The sequence below is a fragment of the Canis lupus genome, chromosome 13 (assembly GCF_003254725.2).
Source record: "Canis lupus dingo isolate Sandy chromosome 13, ASM325472v2, whole genome shotgun sequence".
In the NCBI taxonomy this organism is placed as follows: domain Eukaryota; kingdom Metazoa; phylum Chordata; class Mammalia; order Carnivora; family Canidae; genus Canis; species Canis lupus.
The window spans coordinates 47,810,273-47,819,599 of record NC_064255.1 but is presented as its reverse complement, the minus strand read 5'-3'; the positions used below and the strand labels follow the sequence as shown (position 1 = coordinate 47,819,599).

The following is a 9,327-nucleotide window of genomic DNA, read 5'->3' as shown; positions in this document are numbered from 1 at the left end:
CTTGTTTTCATATATGAGTTCTTGTATAATCCCCCAGGGGAAAGAAGCAGAGGGCCATAATTTAGTTAGGAATGTTGTCATCCTCAGCTAATGAAATGGAAAAGGGAGTTCTACAGCACAGCACACTAAGGGTTGTGACCAGGACAGGAAGTCTGTCTTCCTCACTTCCTGTCCGGGGTTCTGCACACTGGAGAACACTACCTTGTCAGAAATCTGAAAGCCTGGAGGAGACACTGGAGGGGAAAGAGTGGGAGAGAAAGCCCAGACACCAAGAAGAGATGTTGCAGTCTCACTGTCTTTCGTGACTTTTGTCTTCTCTGGTCAGGATTCTGCAGCTCCAACAGCGAGCATCTCTCTTGTCCTTGTAGAACTGACCCTGGGGAGAATTTCCATCGCCATCATTAGGAGTTATAGCTGAATCACAGTAGATTTCAGAGGTCAGGGTGGTTTGGGGGAGAAGAGCCATCTGAGCAAAGGGCATTCTGTAAATATTTATTGCACACTTGGTTACAAACATAAGTAAGGCATAAGCTCTGCACTCAGTGCCTTATCTAGCAGGATAAACACAGGATAAAAGGCTCTAGGAGTGCTGGATGAACACAATAATGGAAAGACAGTTACTTTTGACTGTGAATTTGAGTCAGGATGCTATCAGGCAGGGAGGGGGGCATTTTGGCTAGAGCTTGAAGGGTAAGCAGGAAGAGTTTTAAGGGATATCTTCTTGTTGAGGTGGTCGCTGTGTATTAAAATCACCTGAGGAACTTGTACACCATACCCCATCCTTAACTAATCAGATGAAATTCATCTGAGTATAGCCTAGACATGAGCATTGCTAAAGAGCTCCCAGGTGATTTCACTGAGCAACCAATGTTGACAAACAGAAAAAGAACATTGGCTTTGAAATTAGATCGTTCTAGACCCAGTGACCTTGGGCAAGGCCCCCTGGGGGGGCGGGGCAGTGTGAATCTTCCATAGCTTCACTGTTTGTTTTCTCCTACTTCTACTCACACCTGTGAAGAAACTCTACCATGGGAGAGTCCCTCTTTGGCAATCTTTCCTTGACAGAAAAACTCTGGGTTGGGAATCAGGAAATCTGGGTTCCATCCCAGCTCTGCCACTAAGGTGCTGTGTGGGTGTGCTGAGTCACAGGAGGAAAGAAAACAAAAACACTTAGAATTACTATTTGCAAGACATTGTGCTAGCTACCCAAGGCATCTCTAGGTCTCAATAACCACATTTGTTGATGTTTCTAGACCAGGATTTCTAGGTAATAAAGTCTATTTACTAGACCATAACCAGAATTATTTTATTTTATTTTGTTTTTTTTCCAGGATTATTTTAAAAGAAAGATGCAAAACATAGTAGAAAAATGGAGTGCAGTGCATGGAGTAAGGCAAATATTGTGTAGTAAAATTTCATTTCAGTTATTCATGCATGTGTTTACTGGGTCATGATGTAAAACACATTTCATGTTGTGGTTGGAAGTTCAAAAGTTTGAGAGTGCTCCCCTTAGCATCACATATAATAAAGCTGAAATGACACTGAGAAGATTAGTATGGCCCCTTTGCAAGGATGCCATGCAACTTCATGAAGTGTTTCATAATTTTTATGTTGTATAATTTTTATCACATTAAAAAGTCTGAGAAATCTGGGATTAGATGTTCTTTATGGACCCCTCTCTTCTATTCTATAGCCTGTGACTAGCCTACCAAGAACCTTTCTGTGACCTCCTCTTACTTATTATCATGCAATTCTGGCCTATAATTTATATTTTTAAGGGGAAGGTAGTATGGTGTAGTGGTTAAAAGCACTCTCTGAGTTAGCTAAGTGTATGTTTGAATTTAATTTCTTAACTTGTTAGTTAAATGACCTAGAAAATGTACCCAATCTTTCTCTGCTTTGGTTTTCTCCTATAGGTGGTAACACTTAGGACAAATGATGGTTGTTTCATTAAATAAGATGGTGTAGGTAAAACTCTTAGCACAAATCACCTTGTTCACAGAAAGTGCTCAGTGTATGGCAGCAATGATCTGACTTCTTGTCCCATTCAGATTTTTAAAAAAATATTTATTTATTTGAGTGAGAGAAAGAGCATAAATGGTAGGGAGGGACAAAGGCAGAGGAGAAGCAGATTCTCTGCTGAGCAGGGAACCCAACACAGGCTCAATCCCAGGACCCTGAGATCATGACCTGAGCCCAAGGCAGACACTTAACTGGCTAAGCCAACCAGGTGTCCCCCACTCAGGTTTTAAGGCATAGTGTATAATTTAGTGCCTAGCATATACAAAATCATAAATAAATATCTTATGCTTATCTGATTGGAAAAACAAGGATTTTAGCCTCAAGCAGACCCTAATGCCAAAGAGCAGCCATTCTCTGTTGGCATGCCGTGTTACCATACAGGTCTTGGGATGAGAGGCAGGGCATTCTGTGTGTCTTCTACCTACACATCTCTTTAGCCTTTTCCTCTGATATGGTCAGCTAGACCTGGGAAGGTAAAGCAAGAGGAGGCAGATCCTGGCTATGATCTTGCTTTCAAGGATCAAAACAGCCATGACATTTCAGTCCCATCGAAATCAACAGATAGACAGAAACTCAGGATCTCTATCAGAGACTGGACATCTATCTGAGAAGGTCTCAGAAAGAAGCGTAGGACAGAAACATGAAAAAAGCTGGTGGCCCAAACACTGAGAAACTTGGGATAAGATTCAGATAAGCAACTCACTAGGTCCTAATTGCCTCAGAAATGGGCTGGGAACCAAGACATTGTCTTGTAAATGATTCATTTCAGAAAATGTCTACTAATCAATTGTTAGGGTTTCTGTAAAGTAGTTTCCCCTGGATTTATAGATGATGATCATGTGAATTGGATCATTGATTCTAGAATGAGATAAACAGTAATACTGGTAACCTAATCTACTTACTCCAAGTAGCTCCAAAGAAATTAGCTGCCGTTAGTGGAAGCCAGCTCATTACCGAAGAGTGAAAAGAAACCCATTCATCATGGCAGAGCCACACACCAGCCCAGTCTCCCTGGAGCATTCAGCTATGCTGAGATATTGACGGAGAAGGGGATAATGACCCATAAATAGATAGATGGGAAAGGAGCAGGGGGTGATGAGGAGGATTGAGGGAAGCCTCCTAAAATTGCACATGGAAAAATGGGCCTTAAAATCATAAGTATGTCAAAGTACAGTACTATAAGGACTATATAAGTAGCATCACAAAGAATAGAACTGTTGAAAGTAGTCCCTTGATGCTAGCATGTTTTTTCTGGAAGAAAACTTAGTTTGAAATTGGTGAAAAAGAAAAGAAAATGTATGCGAATAACATAGCCCCACCTAAAAATATGTTGCTAACACAATGGTTTTTCAGGAAAGAAAAGGCAAGGATGCCTGGAAATAGCTTGCGTCTAATCAGCCCCCATCCCAAGCAATCAACTGAAGTCCAGGAAATTCCATATGTAACCAGAAGAATAGACATCCTGGAGCATTTTGCCACAGTTAAGATTAGCGGAAACAGACCCCCATCAGCTCTAGTAACAAAAAAGAACTAAAGGTGAAGAAATCGCTGTGGGTCCCTGTGCCTCCCCTCTGGGAAGGTGGTGGCCTGAAGGCGAGAGGGGAGGGACAGGGGTCATTGCTGGGGCCATACCAACAGCCTTTGCTCTGTGACCACCCCTTCAACAGCAGTGCAGAGTGCTGTGTTTCTCCTGGGAAAATAATAAAAACGACGGTGGCTAAGGCTCAGCTTATCCTCCTGATTTATTCTAACAATCCTTAAAAAATTGTTTACATAGCAATGGTTTATGATGAGCACTTTTTGGGTCTTGTTTAAGAAATCCTTCTCTACCCAAAGACTGTAAGGGTCATTCTGCTGTATTTTCTTCTAAAAGATTCCTCCAAGTTTTCCCTTTCACAATGAACTCCTCCTTCTCTATAGAAATGAAAATCACGAAGAGCACAAACCAAAAAGGAAAAGACACATAAATGTAACTTCATTGAAATTAATAGCTTTGGCTTACTGAAAATAACATAAAGAGAGTAAAAGATCAGCCACAAAGTGAGAAGATGTTGATATCACACCTGACAAAGCAGTTGGATCCAGAATATATAAAAGATGCCTGCAACCTGTCAAAAAAATGACCAGAAAACATGGGGAAAAATTCACAGAAATAAGCATAATGTAATTCACAAAAATAAATCAAGATACTAACTCAACTTTGAGGAACCTGGGTGGTGCAGTTAAATATCCAACTCTTGGTTTTGGCTCCGGTGATGATCTCAGGATCCTGGAATCCAGCCCCGCATCGGGCTACATGCTCAACACAGAGTCTGCTTGAAATTCTTTCTCCCTCTCTCTGTGCTTCTCCTTTTCTCATGCTGTCTCCCTCTCCCTCAAGTAAGTAAATAAATAAATATTTAAAAAAATAATCAGGGAAATGAAAATTAAAATCATAATGAGATACTATTTTATATCCCCTAGATGGACCAAAAATTACAAAGTCTGATAATACTAAATGCTGGCAAGAAAAATAAAAGAAAAAAAATAAATGTTGGCAAGGATGTGGAAAAATGGAATCTTATATACTACTATTGGGACTGTAAAACAGCACAGTTTCTTTGGAAAATAACTTGGCATGTCTAGCACAGGTAAAGATTATATTTCTGTGGCCTGGCAATTCTACTCTTGGGTGTGCACCCTAGAGAAACTCTTGCACGTGTGCATTAGGAGACATGTGTAAGACCATTAATGAAAGCACTATCCTTATTTTTGAAAGTAAGCAGAACTGAGCAAATTTTGTTTGGGGAAAAAATACATTGTGGTCAACTATTTTTAAAAAGCCAGGGTATGATAAACACAAAAATCAGGAAAGTGGCTGAATGTTTGAGGAGAAGGCAGGGGGATGGAAATTGGAGAGGAGGACAAAGTTAATTTCAATTATATTGTTAATGTTGGGATCTTCTTTGGCCAAGCGGGCTCATGTGTATCGCACATATTCCACTGTAGGCACAGAATAGTACATAATAAATTGCTTTTCATTTGTACAAAAAGATGAGTGAATAAAGAACAAAAATTTCTAATGGCTCAGTGCCAAGAAAAAATTAGATCTTGCTAACATCAATCTCACTGGAATATGGGTAAAGGGTCATCTGAGAAGTGATGGATTGCTCTCTGTCAGGGAGGGTCTGCATAATATGTGTGCCCCTGGAGCTCCTCCCAGAACGTAGGCAGCTGGCCTTGTGACCAGGCCTGTGCCCAGGCTTATACCCTGTTACTCAGGTTGGCAAGTGGCCTGAGTGGACAAGTGGTGAGCAGTATGAGAAAGATATGCCACTTAGCACATGAATGTTGTACGTGGTGAGATCTATTTTAGATAATTTTCCATGCAGAAAACTGAGGGCTGCTCTGGGGTAAGGCCTTTGTTCCACTATTGGGGATACTCTACTTTTTACCTTGATTGTGTAAATTTGACATTAAACTAAAGCTATTTTTTTCAACAGTTATCAATTTTAATTGTTAGTCTAAAGACTCAATACTTGGGTCTTGGTGCTGTGGGACTATGTAGCCTCAGAATTACTCATAAGCTACAACTCTTTTTCTGTTGCTGTTTGTATTTTTAATATATTTGCATTTTCCCCACTCTCTTAAAAGGATTATAAAGTCAACCAGATGGCAGGATTTTCTAAAGCCCTGTTTTGTTCGTCCTTGATGTCGAAACTCGGCAAATTAAGCTTTTTATTTTGAAAAAATTATAAATTCAAAAGAAGTTGCAAAAATAGTACAGAGAGGTCCCATGTACCATTTACTCAGTTTCCCCAATGATTATACCTCCCATAACTATGGAACAATGTCAAAAATAGGAAACTTGGGATCCCTGGGTGGCGCCAGCGGTTTAGCGCCTGCCTTTGGCCCAGGGCGCGATCCTGGAGACCCGGAATCGAATCCCACGTTGGGATCCTGGTGCATGGAGCCTGCTTCTCCCTCTGCCTGTGTCTCTGCCTCTCTCTCTCTCTCTCTCTTTGACTATCATAAATAAATAAAAAAATTTAAAAAAAATAGGAAACTGACATCAGTGCAATGTGTGTGTATTGTTCTACGCCATTTTATCGCATGTGTCTGTTCACGTACCCACCATCAAAGTCAAGATGCAGGACATCATCATTGCAAAGATTTACTTTTGGAGACAAACCAAAGGGAAATGAACTCTGGGAAATGAACAAAGGGTTGCAGAAAGGGAGGTGGGTGAGAGGTTGCGGTAACTGGGTGACCGGCACTGAAGAGGGCACTTGATGGGATGAGCACTGGGTGTTATACTATATGTCGGCAATTGAACTTCAATAAAAACAAAACAAAACAAAAAAACAGAAAAACCCACAAAGATTTCCTTTGTAGTCATACCTAGTGCTTCCTCCCACACCATCCCTAACCCCTGGCAGCAGTTAATTTACTTTTTATTTTTATAATTTTGTCATTTTTAGAATGTTATATAAATGGAATCATTTGGTATATCGCCTTTTGAGATTGGCTTTTGTCACTCAGCCAGGTGCCCCTGAGCATAGAGTTAGCTCATGTTTTTTTTTAAATCTACTCTGTCAGCCTCTGTCTTTTAATTGGCACATTCAGACCACTTACATTTAGTGTAATTATTGATATGTTAGGGCTTAAGTATGTTTTTACTTTATTTTATGTTTTTTATTCTATTTTCTTTCTGTTCTCCAGGTTGTAATTGGTCTATCTCTAAGCACTAATTCTTTCCTCTGTCCTCTCTATTCTGTCGTTGAGCCCATCCAATGAGTTTTTAAATTTAGATGATTTATTTTTGCAGTTCTAAAATTTCCATCTGATTCTTCTTTATGTTTCTTATTTCTTTACTGAGATTTTTTTTTCTGTTTTTCATTTGTGTCAAGTATGTTTGTTATTCCTTATTGAAGAATTTTTGTGATAGCTGCTTTAAAATCCTTGTCAGGTAATGTCAGCATTTATGAAATTTCTGTGTCGGCATCTGCTGATTGTATTTTCTCATTCGAGTTGAGATTTCCCTGTCCCCCTCCCCTCCCAACCACCCTAGGTTTTTAGTATATTAAGTAGGGTTTTTAAGATTGTATCTTGGATTATTTTGAATATTATGTTATCAGACTCAATCATATTTAAATCTTCTGTTTTAGTAGGCTGCCTCTAATACAGTGCTGGTAGAGGAAAGTGGGCACTGTTTCATGGCTATCTGTTGGGGAGAAGACCAGGTTTTCCTCTTAGCCTCTGTGGACACTGAGAGGCATGGAATTTCATTACTGTTGTGTGGAGGTAGGAAATCAGACTCTTTACCAGGCCTCCACTGGGACAAGTTGGCAGGGGTGAGGGGAGTAGGAGGAGGAACCCCTTGATACTGCTCCCACTGGGCTTTTGATATCGGCAGTGGGGCCACATTTTTTTCCCAAAGGGTTTCCTTAGACTATAGTAGCTATTGTCTAAAAGTTTACTATCTTGCTAGATTGTTCCTTTCCTGGTCCTTTTAGAGAGAAGAGACTTTGGGAGGACATTTTTTGTCTGTGCCCATTGGCACTTCTTGGTTGTCCAGCTTCTCAAGCATCCAGGCTGGGATAAAGGAAAAATAAAACCCAGAGCATTCCCCCACTGTGCCATTCTTTGGGTCATGAGGTCCTTAATCTGCCTTTCCTCTAAAGTTCAAGTCTTCTTATATTTCTTTTATATGTATTATTTAATGTTTTAAACTCTGTTTAGTGGGAGTAATACGGGGAAGTGTATCTACTCCATTTTGTTCTGGAACCAGAAACAGTGAATAAGCTTTAACTGAATGGATTGGTTAATCTCTGCCCTTCTTCTCTATTTCCCAATGTTCATAGAATAGAAAAGAGTATACAACCGACACTAGAATACATACTAATTTGGAAGAAACAGAGGGTCATCTTTATAGACATGGTAAAGAAGTTGTTAGAACATACCTTTCTCCATCCAGAGATAAAGGAGCCACATTTTATTTGTTTTTGTTTGTTTCTTTAAAGTATCTCACTACAAAAAAAATCACAGAAGTTGGATCTATGTTGAGAAGTCCTATGTCATTAGTCGCTATAATTCCTGATGCCTTGTTTATTGACATACAAATAGCACAGGCACTTGTTCTAGTCACTGGGGATACAGCAGTAAGCATAACTCGGTGTTTTGGTATTTGGAGATAATGTGATGTGGTCCAATTTTAATTTATCAAAATGGATACTCAGTGAGTTTTTTCAATATGGGAACTTCTTTCTTCAGTTCTAGGAAACTTTATTTATTTCATAATTTCTTTCCCTCTATTTTCTCTGTTTGTTTGGAACTTCTATGTGTAGGATATTAGACCTACTTTTTTCTTTTTTAAAATTTTATTTACTTATACATGAAAGACCCACAGAGAGAGGCAGCAACATAGGCAGAGAAAGAAGTAGGCTCCCTGCAGGGAGCCCCATGTGGGACTTGACCCCCTGACCCAGGATCACGCCCTGAGCTGAAGGCAGATGCTTAACCGCTAAGCCACCCAAGCATCCCTAGACCTACTTTTTTGATTCTCTAATATTTCTTATCCTTTTGATCCTCTTTGGTTTTCTAATCTTTTCTTATCTTCTCCTTCATATTTTATACCTTTATGTCTTTGAAATATTTTTCTCAATTTTTTCAGTTTTATTAATTTTTTATTTCTGCTATCTTTTAATTTCTGAGATTTATTTCCTGTCTTTTTTTAAAAGACCATTTATTTATTTATTCACAGAGAGAGGCAGAGACACAGGCAGAGGGAGAAGCAGGCTCCCCATGGGGAGCCTGATGTGGTACTTGATCCCAGGACCCTGGGATCATGACCTGAGCCAAAGGTAGATGCTCAACCACTAAGCCACCCAGGCGTTCCTATTTCCTGTCTTACACTTTTTCTGATTCTGGCATCAAGTTATTATAGTCTCATGAGATGATGTGAGTTTTTCTTTTCTTTTTTTTCTTTTCCTTTCTCTTCTTTTTTCTTTCTTTCCTTCTTTCTTCTTTTGTTCTCTGAGTTTGTACAAGATGGACATTATCTATTCTTTGAATCTTTGTAGAATGCTCAAGTAAACTGAGGACTGATTTTCACTTTGTGGAGATATTTATAATTATTTTTTTCTTTAATGTAGGATTATTTAAGTTGCTTTTGTTTTTTCCTTTATTATTATTATTTTTAAAGATTTTATTTATTCATGAGAGACACACACACAGAGAGGCAGAGAGAGAAGCAGGCTCCATGCAGGAAGCCCAATGCGGGACTCAATCCCGGGACTCCAAGGTATGGTAAGGTAGGTGTCCAAC

General features: G+C 39.5%; 1 non-coding gene across 1 annotated transcript; it reads left to right on the top strand.

Moving 5' to 3' along the window:
- Positions 1 to 1,500: 1,500 nt before the first annotated feature.
- Positions 1,501 to 1,607, top strand: LOC112652374 (U6 spliceosomal RNA). Its single transcript, XR_003131404.1, has one exon. It is a non-coding gene; the product is annotated as a U6 spliceosomal RNA (small nuclear RNA).
- The last annotated feature ends 7,720 nt before the right edge of the window (positions 1,608 to 9,327 follow it).